The sequence below is a fragment of the Accipiter gentilis genome, chromosome 15 (assembly GCF_929443795.1).
Source record: "Accipiter gentilis chromosome 15, bAccGen1.1, whole genome shotgun sequence".
NCBI lineage: Eukaryota > Metazoa > Chordata > Aves > Accipitriformes > Accipitridae > Astur > Astur gentilis.
Genome location: NC_064894.1, coordinates 4697212 through 4711551, shown reverse-complemented (window position 1 = coordinate 4711551; position 14340 = coordinate 4697212). Strand labels below are relative to the sequence as shown.

The following is a 14340-nucleotide window of genomic DNA, read 5'->3' as shown; positions in this document are numbered from 1 at the left end:
AAAAAAATAAAGCTTTGATTTCAAGAGAAATAAAAATAAATCTAACTGTACATGCTCAGTAAATTATTTTTAATAGGTAATAATTCCATATTATTGTCCTCTGTAAATAAAACAGAGCACAATTTAGAGTTGAGTCATTGTTCCAATATCTGCTCTGAGGTCATGGTTTGATAAGACGATGAATACAGTTTAGATTTGACAGGTTGATTTTGTATGGGAAGGCTTTATGCCAAACAGTACTGTCTTTCCTCCCACAGTAGGCATTAAGTCAGCACAAATGATACATTGTTGTACTCTTATTAACTTAAGAAAGGTGATAGTTTGCCTGCCTGATCAAAGTTACATTAGGACATAATCTGATAGTAAATCTGATCCAGGATCAGTGGTCACAAAACCATTTCCTTGGTAGTTCCTACACTAATATCATCTGTGGTGATAGGCTGGGTGTGCCAACACGGAAAAACAGTGACTCTGCTAGGACATTCATACAGATACTAGCTATTTTAGAAATGCATGGCAGTACTGTACCAAAGCCTGCTTTATTTTTCAACACCTAATGTTAATAACCTAATATAAATTGGGGCCGGTTTTACAGTACGTCTTTAAAAACATAATCCTTTATTTCACTTTTTTTCCTTGTGGTTTGGCTTCCAGTTTCCTACCACTTTAACAAAACAAATCAAGACAAGCATTATAGCACATAAATTTAGATTAAAAGTTTGATTCTTTGCTTTTCAATGCAAAAAAAAAATAAAATCTAAAAACTCTGGAAATATAAAACATTGTTTTTATCTTGTAATTTCTGTCCACTGCCTTTATTCAATACCCACCAGAGAAATGTCATGGATTCTTATTTTGTTCTTCCTTTATTAATGATTTTCTGACCACAGGTCTTCTAAGACCCTCCCTGCAACTCTTCTGTTATGCAAAACATGCATTAATTTCACAGTCAAATCTGTACTACTCTAGTACAAAGTGCACTTTAGTTATTGTTTTATGACAGAAGCGTAAATTTGAAGGACAATTAAGCAGATTGCCATTGCAAGCAACAACCTAACGTGGTCATGGGAAGTATTTCAGAATGTGCATTAAAGCTTTTCAAAAACATATTGTAGCAAACAAACATCTGCACATCAGTTTGGTCTAAGACTTTAAACTCTTGCTGCTTGCTTATCTTCATACTGACCTGGTGAGGAAGAGCCATACTTTTCTCTGCAACCTCAGGCAGCACCTCCAGCAACTTATTTCCTACTCGCCTCCAAATCTAAGAGCAGTTAAGTTGAAACATATCTAACCCTTTAAGTTTACTCAGCTATTTCCAAAACCAGTCAAGCACCGGATTTTAATGCTCTATCCTTGATGTCCCCTACTCTATTTTCTACCATTGAAGCCTGGAGCAAACCAGAGCTGACCCAATAGCTACTAGCAGAAAAAAAAACAACCCCAAAACAAGTAGCTCCCCCTCTCCCCCCCCAGAAAAAAAAAATAAAATTAAAATCACTCCCTGCTTTCCTTTATCTGTTTTAGAAGAATGGGGACTAAACACAGTACACAGAGTACTGTGTGTGCTTTTTGATCGACAAATGCTCAGCACAAGAAGTTTCTGAAGAAACAAGCGTCAAGTAAAGACGACGTTTTTCAGCAGTGGTGGACAATTGTGATGGCAGCTTGAACAAACTGAGCTCAGCATATACGCTACAGAAAGAATCGACGTCAGTAAGCACCATGAGAAAATAGCACATTCTATATTATCAGCAGCAAAGTCTTTAAAGGATTTCCCTCCAATACCTCTGGGGACTTGCTCCTACCCACCCCACAAATAGCTATCTCTGCAGTTGTGCTGGCAGTTGCAGGGGGAAAAAACCTACCACCACCAAAACAAACCTTGACAGGTATTTTGGAGGTTACCTTGTAAGTTTGGGGGGTTTGGGTTTTTTTATTTAAACTGCAACACTTCACTGATTTAAATACAGCAGGGCTCCACAAACAGCTGCACTGATACATCTGAAAGAGTATGCCAATATTAGTATCTAACCCTGAAGAAGTGAGCAAGGGCACGCCAAGAATTTAAGCCAACTTTGCCCGTGAAACTACATGAAGTCTTCCACACCAGCAACAGCTTCAGAAGTTTCTGCCCCAGGTGCTCATTCCCATCTTCACAGCACCAGTACATTGCCCCCGCAGCACTGCCAACACGGCGCTCGTGGGACAGCATTTTAAAATGAATTAGTTACCATTTTAGAATAATCTATTTTTGCAGGGCTTGATCTGAGCACTTCCTTATCCTGTTTCAAAGCACAGCTCCACAAATAGCGGTGCCATCGCAGCGGTGGGAAGGGAAGGTGAGCGGCGGCACCACACGGCAGTTCCTCTGGCTAGCTGTCCCCTCAGCGCGCCCACCTCCGTAAGCCGCGGCCCAGGTGCGGCAAAGCAAAGAGGTTTAAGTGGCGGAGCGAGAGAAACTGCCCCTTCTCACGGCCATTCCTGAGGTAAAATACCCTCCGTTCCTTCCTTATATTCACCTCAAAAGTTGGAAGAGGAAGGAGACAGCACTCCTGCCCCCCTCCCGGGAAGGACAGAGCCCCAGAGCCCAAGCGCCAGCCCAGGCCAACCTCTCCCTGGCTCGGCACGGCGCGTCCTCCTCCCTCCTCACAGGCCTGGCTTCCCAGAGAGACAACCGCTCACCCAGGAACCCTCCCCGGCAACCCAGACCGGGGCTATTTCTTTCCTGAAGGAGGCACGGGAGGCTGGAAAGCCGAGCAGCTTCCAGCGGCGGCAACCCGGACCGGGGCTATTTCTTTCCTGAAGGAGGCACGGGAGGCTGGAAAGCCAAGCAGCTTCCAGCGGCTTTGTCCCAACAGGGCCAGAAACACGCTCCGCTCGACCGACAGATCTGGCATCGGGGGACAAGAACAATTTTTGCTGAAGAAGGCTCTTCCACTCCCCGTCATGGAGGAAGAGAGGGATGGGGCCACCCTGCTCACCACAGCCTGCTCCAGCCCGGCGCCCCCCCCGAGCTCCATGGGCTGCAACCTCACAGCGCTGGCGTTGCTTCCCCCCTCGCTACAGTGCTGAAATAAAAGTTAGAGAGTCCCTACTAAACAGACAAATGTAGCAGCCTTATCAAATTCAAGTTTTGCTTTTGTTTATTTTGCAGCTTGAAGGCTTTATTGCACCTCTTACCTCCCCCTCCCCGCGTGGCATTTAACTGACAGAACAACGCTGATGGGTGAGGAGCTGCTAAAAAAACTGACACAAACCTAAAATGGCATCGCTCTGTTTCTGAAATAATGCCTTCAAAATAACATAAGTCTAATGATCACCCTTCAGTAGCTTCAGCAGGTAGACTTGAAGGGTTACATCAAAACAAAGCAGTAAACTGATTTTTGAATTAGGCTGAACCGTCACCAACGCTATTCAAACAATTTTTGACAATGTTTTATATGGAACAGTTTCTGTTCGCTCCTTTTCTCCTACCATTTACTTGTCATATTTAGTCAGAAATTCTTGTAACAACGTTCTGTAATCATTAAATCCTTTATACGCTGCATTCAAATTTGCTACAACTAGAACAAGCAAAAACACCTACTAAATACAACATAACACGTCCAGGGGGAAAAGGTCCAACAACCAGGAACCAAAGCCATGGGGGGCTTTCCCTACCCTGCTGATAGCGTTGCTGGTTTGTTTTCAAACAGGTCCTTGTTCCCTCCTGTCCTACCCGAGAAGGACAAACCAAGAGCTGACCATATTGACTGGCCGTGAAAATTCATCTTTCCACCTAAACTCTGTCAGTTTTTACACCTTTCACCAGTCAAAAGGCAGGTACCCATCTGCTAGAGGTTCTAGTCACCGGCCCAAGTTCAGATCAAACGTTTGTAGCACTGGCTGGTATTCAAATTAATTTCAGAGCCATACAACGTACTTTCCACAGAAGAGGTCGCATACTGAAGAATACACAAAGTAAAATTAGCAGCAGGTAAAACCCGATTGCTCAGAGCTTCTGCTCCAGCAGCAAGTGCTTTCGTTAGAAAAAGAAGTCCAGCCTGACAGAATGGCTGCAAACTTGGAGATCAAGTCTTGACTTCCACTTATAGGTCTAGTATTGACCTCAACCATTTTAAGGTTTTTTCCTCTACACTGTTTTACATCTAAAGCAGTAAAATGTATGTTTTCTGCTACCTATGCCTCATTGTTTTGGCACTTAAAATATCCTCAACACCTTGGCACATTTTGATCTGAATTATTTCACTGAGGTGAGGGGTTTAAGGTTAGAGGTGCACGAAAGCATAGGCCGTAGAATTAGCTGATAGCTGGTATAATCTCAGAATTTTCCCAGAAAAATCTTTAAAATAGATACATATGCAGTTATAGAAAGCTAGATGGGCCACATATAAATAGGCAGGCAAGCAATATATACTGTAGTTTAAAAGTACTAGATATGCAAATACCTCTACTACTAAAAGACAGCAGCATTAATTACACTATTTAGACGGACTTTTTTTACATGGAAATATACAATGATTATGCAGAAAAATCATCAAGTGACAACTGAACTGACAGCCTGGGAAGAAAGTACAGTTTCTTTGAGTAATACTTCTTAAATCTGCAGAAGAGCAAATACTATTACGTTTCTCTTGTAAGTTTAAATAGAAAGAAGAGAAAAGATATACTGCAAGCTATTCTGATACCAAAATTTAAAGGGAAACCGTGCTATTAACTTTAGAAAATCAACTAAAGCATAAAGACAATCAATTTCTTTTCTAGCTAGAAAGCGGGATAAGCGTTATCTAGCTTGACATCCTGCGTGCAACAGGTAATGAATGATCTATGTCATGATCAGTAACAGGGATAGATTCAGGAGGTTGCAATACGTGAGCAAGGTTGTGATTATAGTAAGCAGACCTAGATCTGAGAAACAAGCCAGTTTATTATTTCAAAATGTCAGAAGTCAAGTGTAAGGCTTCCTGCACAACTGATGAATGCTGCAAATTTTTTCTTCTTAATTCTAGGAATTTGGGGGTGTGGTGTGCGCAGGTTTGTGATTAACTATACACATACATATATATATAATTATATAGTATTAGATGTAACAAATTTGTGACTTCTCACTTGAAAATTAAAAATAGTAAAAGGTATATGCTTCCAATTTTCCTGATACAAGCCATGCAATTCAGAAATGAGGGAATTTTTTATTTATTTTTAGTGAGAAATATTGATAAGGGAGACTTTGTATCTTGTTTCCAATAAAATTGCTTGCAAAATATAAAGTTCAAGATTCTTAGCACTGAAAATGTTCCCAAATCCAAAACCTCCAAAGAAAATCAATTTTTAAAAAATAGCACTGAAACCATCTAACGAAAAATAGAACTGATGTAATTTCAATCTGCTTTAGCATTTTCAACTTTCGTTCTGCTTGTAAGCTGAACTCTGTGAGGTTTCATTCTGTTCCTTATTTCTCTGCCTGTTCTTTCCAAGAATAGCATTGTCACCGATTTCCTGCTTGAAGTAAACACAATTTGCTCACCTGACTTCTCCCTGACCCCAAACTATGGCAAACTTATTTCCTCCCTTTCAGATATTTTTTTTTTTTGTATACTCTTTGTTGTATACTCTTGTTACCACAAATGTTCCACGTATTGTTCTTTGAGGAAGACAATTTGTACGACGGACTTCTACAAATATCAGGAACACCGCATTACCAACATACCAACTGCTTTTGCTAGAAATGAATGCATAAATATTGAACTGCTATGTTCATACTTCTACAGTGACGTAGTTTTGTATACACAATACTTCATGATATGTAGTCCATGAATGAACGTGATCAAAAGGTGCTTAGTAAAAATGCCAGACTAGGCCAAAATCAGCAGATGCTCAACAAACGTAAAAGCACATGTCTTGCCATGCAGAAAACACACGGCGCATGAACATTGACAGAGTGTAAGGACATACTTTACTGTTTTGCCTAGCTGTGGCAGAAAAACACAGAAGTAGCTATTCAGAAACATAGTCTGATTGTAGCAAGCACACAGGGACAAGAAAAAGTGGATTTTGAGCGGATTTAACCAGTCAAACCCAGTCCTCTCACTCCTGATTTAAAACAGCAAGATTGTGACTTGAAGGTTCCTATATAGGATCCTATGTCCTACGTATAAAGCATGTGAAAGTTGCTATATGAACAAACTTCACATTTAAAAAATAAAAAAGAAAATTATTTTAAAAAAAAAATATATCACATTTTCCAAGCTTTTTCACTAGGAAGGAAAATGAATGCAAGATTTAGTAATTTGTAATTCAAGAAACTCTTAAATTATGCTCATAGTTTAACCAAAAGAGAAATTGAATGTGCTGGTACTTCACAGGAATACTTATTTTGGCTACAAGCTCTCTGAGCTGATGGCCTGTCAGAGGTACCTGACATACAACAGCAAGCTGGCAAAATGAATATTCATCACAAACAATTGCTGGTCCACACGCAGATGCTACTTGTCTATCCTGTCATGATAACACTTAAAGCACTAGTGAGACTGTATTTTTCCATAAGGGGGAAAAGGGGAGGGGGAAAACCCCACACAACAAAAATGCAACTCTTCCTCCTTGGTTAAAGAGAGGGTATATTCTGCCAAGCCCTACAGCCCATAGTCTGTAGGGATTGGGGGCTGAAAAAGAACAAAAGGATTTCAAGACAAAACACAAAGCATTAAAGATGAATCATTTACCAAGCAAGGATGAGAAGCACTAGTCTGTATCAATAACAACTTCAAACACTGAAACAAGGTCAACAGTAGCAAGAATTCACAACCATTTATTATAATTCTCACACTGATGTCCATCTTTGGTACCAGTTTAACTTTTGCAATTGCTCAGGACAGCACCCAGGCCAAGAGAGAGAGACACAGGCACCAGTACTCTCAGCATTACATTAATAAACACTTACGTACCTGCCTCCTAGGTTGGCGTAGACAGGTAGGTTCTCTTCAAAGAAATAAAATAACAGGACAAGAGTCAGCGCTCTCAGACAGGGCTCTCCTATCTTTACCTGCAGTAGGTCAAAACCTTGCCACTCACAGTAATCTGCCTCATCCCTCTGGCAGAACTTGCTTTTCTATCCATCTCCACAGCCAGCCAGACGGCTGCGGCGTACATATCGCACCCTAATCACTTCCAGCACCCTCGAAGAGAAGCTTGCACCAAACAGCAGACCATAACCTGTTGAGAGCGAGATACTGACAGAAACATCCTGTCGCAGGGTGCTCACATCTTAAAACCACAACAGTCAAGTCCACCAAAACTTTCTCAGAGTCTTCCTCAGCGGAGAACTGACTAGCAAAGTCAACAGTGAATGCCAGAGAGAGCGAGGGATCTCGATTTTCACATCTCTCCCTGCTTGGGAGCTGTATGCACTAATTCTTCTACGTGGGATAAAAATGGAAGAGACAATCCTAGAACCGAGCTGTGGAACCTAGGTACTTCCAAGGGAAATGTTAAAACCACAAACCTAAAGTGCCAGGTAACAGTTTCACTCCTCCATCACTGGGGTTTCAGAAGAGACACCAGGGCTTAGTTCTTCGAAACCTGAATGGAACCCAAGGTGTTATCTTTGAGGTTTTACTGAACTCAAAACAGAACTAAATTCTACAGCAATGCAATTAAATTGAATCAACAAACGCGTTGGGTTGTCTGGCACATTTTGAAAACCACACTTTTGAAGACATGTCGGTTGCTGTGTGCGCTTTACTATTACTGATTACTATTCATGCCAAACCTTACCCAGGCCAGTCGTACCGACTGTAATTTAAAGTGAAGGTAACAAATCAATTTCATTAATACAGTGTTAATTTAAGAACAAAAGTAGTATTTTCACATATTATATCAGTCAACTTTTACCAGTTTTGCAGGATTGTATTTCACACAAGGGAAATTTAAACCATTCCAAAGAATGAGCTCGAATTCATATTCTGTGATTTTTTATCGATTACTGAAAGAAAGCCGAAGAATTGACTTATGCTACTTACAGGGGGAAAAAATGAGAGGCAGGAAAAGGAAAACAAGTTGGTCCATCCAAGGAAAACATAGACTAAGATTTATAGCTGTGTTCTGACATACCAAATGCAGGTACTCAGACTGTGACTACTGGCACAGTCGTATGGAAGAAACAGAGCAAGATGACGATCCTGTGTTTCATTCATTTAAAGTATTTACAAAGATCCAGGCAGAGCTTGGATTATTGTTCACTTCCTACAAAGCAGTATTTTCCATTCTAATGGGCAATGAATTGTTGAAAGGAATAATAAAAACTATGCCGAAGTACTTAATTTGCTCCTCCACGAACGCAGAATTCTTTCATCCTGAAAAAGCCGTAATGTTCCAGCAAAACACCGCTTTACTGAACCAGGTTTGGACTCTGGCAGTTATCCTTTAGCAAGGGCCAAGTAGTTTTTTTCTTCGCAATCAAAACGCTAAGTAAGAGATATTTTATGGATGAAAACGTAATACATTCCCTTCCAGAGTAATAAAGATCACACCAGTAGTGTTCTCTACTTGTTATTGGCCCAGCAAACTAAAAGGCGGTAAGTGTGTGTGGATTTCAGTTCAGGCTTTACCCACCTATAAGACCACAATTAAGCTAGTTGACTGAATTCCTTAAAAAACAAAGCAGAACCCAGTAAAACAAAATAGACATTTACGCCCACTTACTTGATAAAGTGTAAGACTTCAAACAGAAGTCTGTTTACCTTTCAATCAGAAAGATCCACTGCGACCAGCAAAAAGGGGAAGTGGGCTTAAACACTCTGGCACGAACACCTCTTTAGCTGTAATAGCAACATGACCGTAAATCACCCCCCCTCCCAATTATAATTTTTTAAAATCCGTTACGCTACGCAATTTCTCTCCAAAGTGGCACGCCTGCACCATACAATCATTAAATACAGTTTTCAAACAAGTCCTGTGGAAAGTTTCGCTTAAAATAACACACGACAGAAAGGAAAGATGATTTCCACGGGAGCTCCTAACCGCCCGCCCGCATTCTGCCGTCGGCGTCCCAAGGTTAACCCACGCCTAAAGACATTCTAGGGATGGAAACAGGACCGAGGAGCGCCCGACTGCAATGCCCTGCCGTACACGGGGCAACGGGGCCTCGGGGGGGGGGGGGGGGGGGGAGAACGGGCTTTTTTTTCCCCGCTCGGACACCGGGGGGGGGGAGAGCGGAGCCCGGCCGGCCCCCCCCCGGGCAGGGGCAGCCGCGCTCCGCGCACCAGGAAATAGCCGGGAGCTATTCCTACCGCTCGGCCAGCAACTTTCCACACGACAGACGACAGAATGCTAACATAAATGAAACAAGCGTTTTCAAACCCAGGGAGAACCCGGAGGGAGAAGGGCAGCAAACGCCTCCGACTGCCCCAGCACCCCGGCCGGGACGAGGTGGACATGATTTCTGACCTATTTTCGGCGCCGCCTCACAGCGATAAACAATCAACAACGGGGGCCAAACGGCTGCCCGGACACAAAACTTCCCCAGCCGCAAGCTGACCCCCGGACGGGGGTTTGAGAGGGGGGAGGGAGGCCGGCTGGGTCTGTGGGGAAGAAAAAGCCGGGGGGGGTGGCGGTGGTGGTGGTGGTGAGAGGTCGGCCCGACACAAACAAGCCCCCCCCCGGCCCGCCCCGCGTCCCCTCGCCTCTCCCCGGCACCGACCTGGGACACAAAAGCAGCGTCCTCCGCCGCCCGCCGCCTCCTCCTCGCCCGCGTTCCCCGCGGAGTCCAGGCCGCGGCAGCACCGGGATGGCGTAGCGCAGGCATCCGAGGCCGGCGCCTGCTGCTCCCGCGGCGGCCCGTGCCGCCGGCGCCCGCTCTGCGCTGGGCGGGGAGCGGGAAGGGAGGGAGGGAGGGAGCGGGGTGTGTGTGTGGGGCGGGGGGGGGGGCGGGTTGGACGCTGCGAACCTGCTGAACGCCGCTTCCTGCTCCCCGGCGCCGAGGGGAGCCTGGCGGGTGCCGGAGCCTGGCAGCTGCCGCAGCCTCGCAGCTGCCGCCGGGGGCGGGCGGAGATGGAGAGAGGAGGAGGAAAAGCGGGGAGGGGGGGGGGAGCGTTGCCGCGCCCGCGGCTAGGCAGAGGCCGGCGGCCGCTGCATCCCCGGCTCTCTGCGGCGGGCTCTCCGCGGTTCCTGAGGCGGCTGCCTGGCGGCCGCAGTCCCCCCCTCGGCTCGCCCGCCTCGGGCTCTCGCTCCCCCTGCCGCCCCGCCGGGGGTCGGGCTCGCCCTGCGGGAGCGACGTGACCCACCCCGGGGCTTCCCGCCTTGGGTATCCGCCGCCCGCCGCGCCGTTCTCCTCAGAGCCCCCGTCATGGCGCGCAGGGGAAGGCGGAGGAGGCCGCCCTCCTTCGCCCCGGCCTGGGCGCGGAGACCCCGGGGCGGCCGGCGGGGCTCGGCTCGGCTCGGCAGGCCGGTGCGGGGAGCTGGCCGCGGGGGTTTGGGGGCGAGCTGTGGGGCACCTGGGCGGGCGGAGGGCTGGAGGTGGTGAGCTGCTTTTAAAAAGCGAGGGGGGGGGGGGTGTGTGTGAAAGTTGTCGTTTCTGGAGTAGGACGTTGTGGCGATATGTGGTAGCGGCTGTAAGAGGCACCAGTAAAACTGACCGTGTTTAACGCTGGGGGGGAGGTACAGTCTGATTAACAAGTGCAGCACGTAGCTGGAAAATTAGTTGGTTCAGAGAACTACTGAAAATGAAATGACGGGCTGCCTGGAAACAACAAAAAATCTTATTCTTCCCCTTCTATCTGCTTGCCTTCATCTGAAAAACAAAAATATCTCAGATGTGAAGAAAACTTGCATAAAGATAGATAGGTTTGCAGACTCCCAAAGGAAGCTTCCCATCCGAAAGCCAAACCTAAGCCTGGAGCTGTTCTGCAGAAAGAGGAGTTACAAGGCAGTAGATTTGCTTTTAGTTTAGGGAGCCTTTCAGGCCAGTCAGGTGGCCACCAACGTTAAATTTGATCTGTTGGTCTTTCGATAGGATTCTTTCAGTAATTCTGTCACCAAGTGGTTTAGCATCCGAAAATGCAGACAGAAAATTATAAGAGCGTGAGAGCAGGAAGCCCGAGTGGTGCTGGGTTGGGATAAATGACAGAGGCATGAGAAGCTGATTGCCATGGAGTACCCAGACCACCTTTGTGAGACATCCTTGTGAGTCCTCAGCACCTGCTTGTTTCTCTAAAATCCGACTGAGACTGTACTGATTGCTGCTGGCAGGAACTTACCAGGGGCTGAACTCACGGCTGCCTGGGAGTTTTAATTTTCATAAAAGAAATTTCAGTTTAATGGTTTAAATGAAACTTGCATCTCATTTACCAGGACCATGCGAGTGTCTCTTTTTAAAAAGGCAGTTTTGAAAGCATCGGTATTGATCTTTGAACCTAGAAACACATGGCTGCCGTTTCGCTTTTTTACCCTTGGTTATTTCAGGATAGGCTTGAGTAACTGCTTCGTGGTCCCACAGAGTCACTTCTGACATACCAAAAAAATACTGGAGCAGTTCATGCATGGCTGACAAAAGGACCCACCAGGCCTAAACACAACACACCTCAAACTTGTCTCAGAAATACAGCAGTTTTGCACTGAAAGATGCTCAGCACCAGGTAGTGCCCATGGCTCTCAAGGGCCAGATTTTGTTGAAGATATTCTGGTTTCTGAATAGTCAAAAGGCCAGGCTGACAGTTTGGATGGGCTTTATATATCTGCACAGATAAATACTTGTCTGCTTCATTATTTTTGTTATTTTATCTCTCCCAAACCTTGCCCGGACTTCTGCTATTAGGAAAATGTATCTTGCAGGCTTCTTTCCCATTAAATGGAGGAAGCACTTCTTGGCAAGTCTTTCCCCCTGATATGAACAGAAAACTGGCAGCTTGTTCTCATAAATGGCAGAGCTCCCATTAGAGAAATCTAATTTGCTCCCTCACCAAAATCCACTTGTGAGGATCTATCATCAATCAACCCAACTGCCGACCATACCTTTTTTTTTTGCATGTGGCAGTAAGTACTGTCTTACGGGATGGGGTCCACTGACCTCCCCGTGTGTCCTTCTGGTGCCTCCCTGTTTGTTCATGTAAAGAAGGATGGTCTGACAGCCTGTTGGAATGAAGACAACCTTCTGGAACAGCAGGTCTTTCAGCCTCCATGCAAACCTGCCTTCATTTCCAGGAGATTTTTAAAGTTTGGGTGCTGTACGTAAAATCTGCCACAAAATGGGTACCCTGTTCAAGACTAGATGCACTGGTAAGCATTACAGGTTAGAGATGCCTATCGGAAAATTATGGATTATCCTTGCTAATAATTTGCATGGAGAGGCCTCGAAGTAAATCATTGCTCAGGTATGACACAGGAGACCCTAGAAGTCCGCTTCTGCAATTTGAGATTGGCCAAAGCTGTCTTTCCCATGGGAAATTAAATTAAATCATAAGCTTGTATTGCTAAGCATTTTTACTAGCCCAGGTTTTTGTTAAAAGAATAGTTCACCGATTTATGGGTATGTCTGCATGGCTCAATACAGCACTAATACTGGTCTGTATCCTCCAGCTAACACCAAACTCGTGCAGACTAGGAAACAAAAGCCGTGTAGCCACCAGCAGCTGAACAAAGAAGCAAGACAGGGAAGCCAGATGCGATACCACATGAAAGCAACTGCGCTGCTTCCAGTTCCAGAGCAGCTCTGACCAGTGATAACCCGGGGATCTCTCCAGACTGCTCCCGTGTGTAGTGTAGCAAGAACACAGTGGGAGAAGAAAGACGTGGTAGAGGGCCAGTGAGGCAGAGTGGAGCTGCACAAGTCTTTGAAAATTGGGTGAAGCTTAGTCTTGATTCCTGGAAGAAGAAAAACACAGTGGATATTCTGGCAAGGAAGCTTGGTAACTGTGCACAAGTGGTTGGTGTATCAGGAGGCCGTTCAAGAAGAGTCTGGAGAAAAGAAATGGAGAGAAAACAGTTTCTCTGAGAAATCTATACAGGTGGGCAAAGAGAAAGGTTGAATCTCAGAAAAATTACCAAAGAAGAAAAAATGGGACATAGACTAGGATAATACAGATTGCCAGGTTTTGAGTCAACGTTATATCGCAGGGATGGTTCATGTATTACTGCCTTTAGGCTTTAAAATCGAGCAAATATGAGTGGAGGAACGATTCCTGTCAGAGAAGCAGCTGTTGATTGTGCTTCTTTGCTGCCAAAATATGGAAAAATGCTGAATGAACGTTCAACTGATTGCTCAATGAAAATAAAATTTAGACAACTGCCAGATTTGGCTGTGTGCCCTAAATGAATATCCAGATATAGGATACACAGCACTAAGCATGTTCATTTTCAGATAACAGATTTGTGTGAAACATCCTCTGCAATGGCTTTAATCATAAGAAAACATAGAAACTAATTACTTCTTGAGAGCATTTTGATAACTGTGTGTTGAAAACAGTCAATGAAAAGATACTTTTGTGTACTGCAAGGGACTGCGAAGTTCTCATTAGAATATATAATCACAAAACCATAATTAAACTAGTATGCTACTGAAACAAAGTGTTACGATTGCAATGTTATTTTTTGCTTTAAAGAATTTGATCAGTACAATCTAAAATTAGCTTTTAAACTTTATGAGATAATGGATGCAATATGTATTTGTAGGATTCACGGAAGAATGGTTAAAAGCTACTTTTTAACAGTCGTGATTGCGTCCTCATATGACAAATACTGGGAGCTTTTGGTCATTTGGGGATTGCAAAGCAAAAGGGGTGAAGAATCACAAATCACGTATAGAGAACAAACTAGCGATATAAAAATATGGCTACAGAATTTAAAGTGTCAGCCTCCACTTGTCAGCAGAGGCTCTCAAAAAGCTGCTCAAAATGGGGAACTCGGTGCTGTAGCTACCTACCTTCAGTTTGCATGCTGTAAGGTTGATGACAAAATAAGGAACTTGCTTTTTTAACACGCAACGTGCTAACAGTGATATAGGGAACCCTTCAGACAGCTGCTATAGTCAGTGGTTTCAGAGGAGGCAACAGGAATTTAGGTTTAGATGCCCTGACTTTAAGTAGGGGACCTTCTGGAGGTGTTGAAGTGGCTAGGAACACAATTAAGTGAACGGACACAGGTTAGGTGTTGGAAATGTGCAAGTAAAGATGGGAAGAGAATTAATGCGAGGAGATCAATTTATAAGAAGTTGAAGTTGTAGAGGCAGAGGAAGTGGTCCGAAAGTGGAAGTACATTCAAAAGGGAAAAGGGAAGGAGAGAAACCACTAGAAGACAGCAATGTGAGGCCTGCAGAAAAAATAAGATTTTAAATACAGCATGTTAATTATT

The 14340-nt window shown here is 44.5% G+C and overlaps 1 protein-coding gene across 10 annotated transcripts in view; it reads right to left on the bottom strand.

The window, feature by feature from the left end:
• The window catches only part of FAM135A (family with sequence similarity 135 member A), a 95326-nt gene extending 85287 nt beyond the window's left edge, over positions 1–10039 (bottom strand). For 9 of the 10 annotated variants that reach the window (XM_049818179.1, XM_049818180.1, XM_049818183.1 and 6 more), the window contains exon 1: positions 9698–10039. The gene's annotated coding sequence lies outside the window, so the exon portion shown is untranslated. Of the gene's footprint in view, positions 1–8738; positions 8817–9697 lie in introns of all 10 variants that reach the window. The other variant, XM_049818177.1, reaches the window with a different exon arrangement.
• Positions 10040–14340: the final 4301 nt, after the last annotated feature.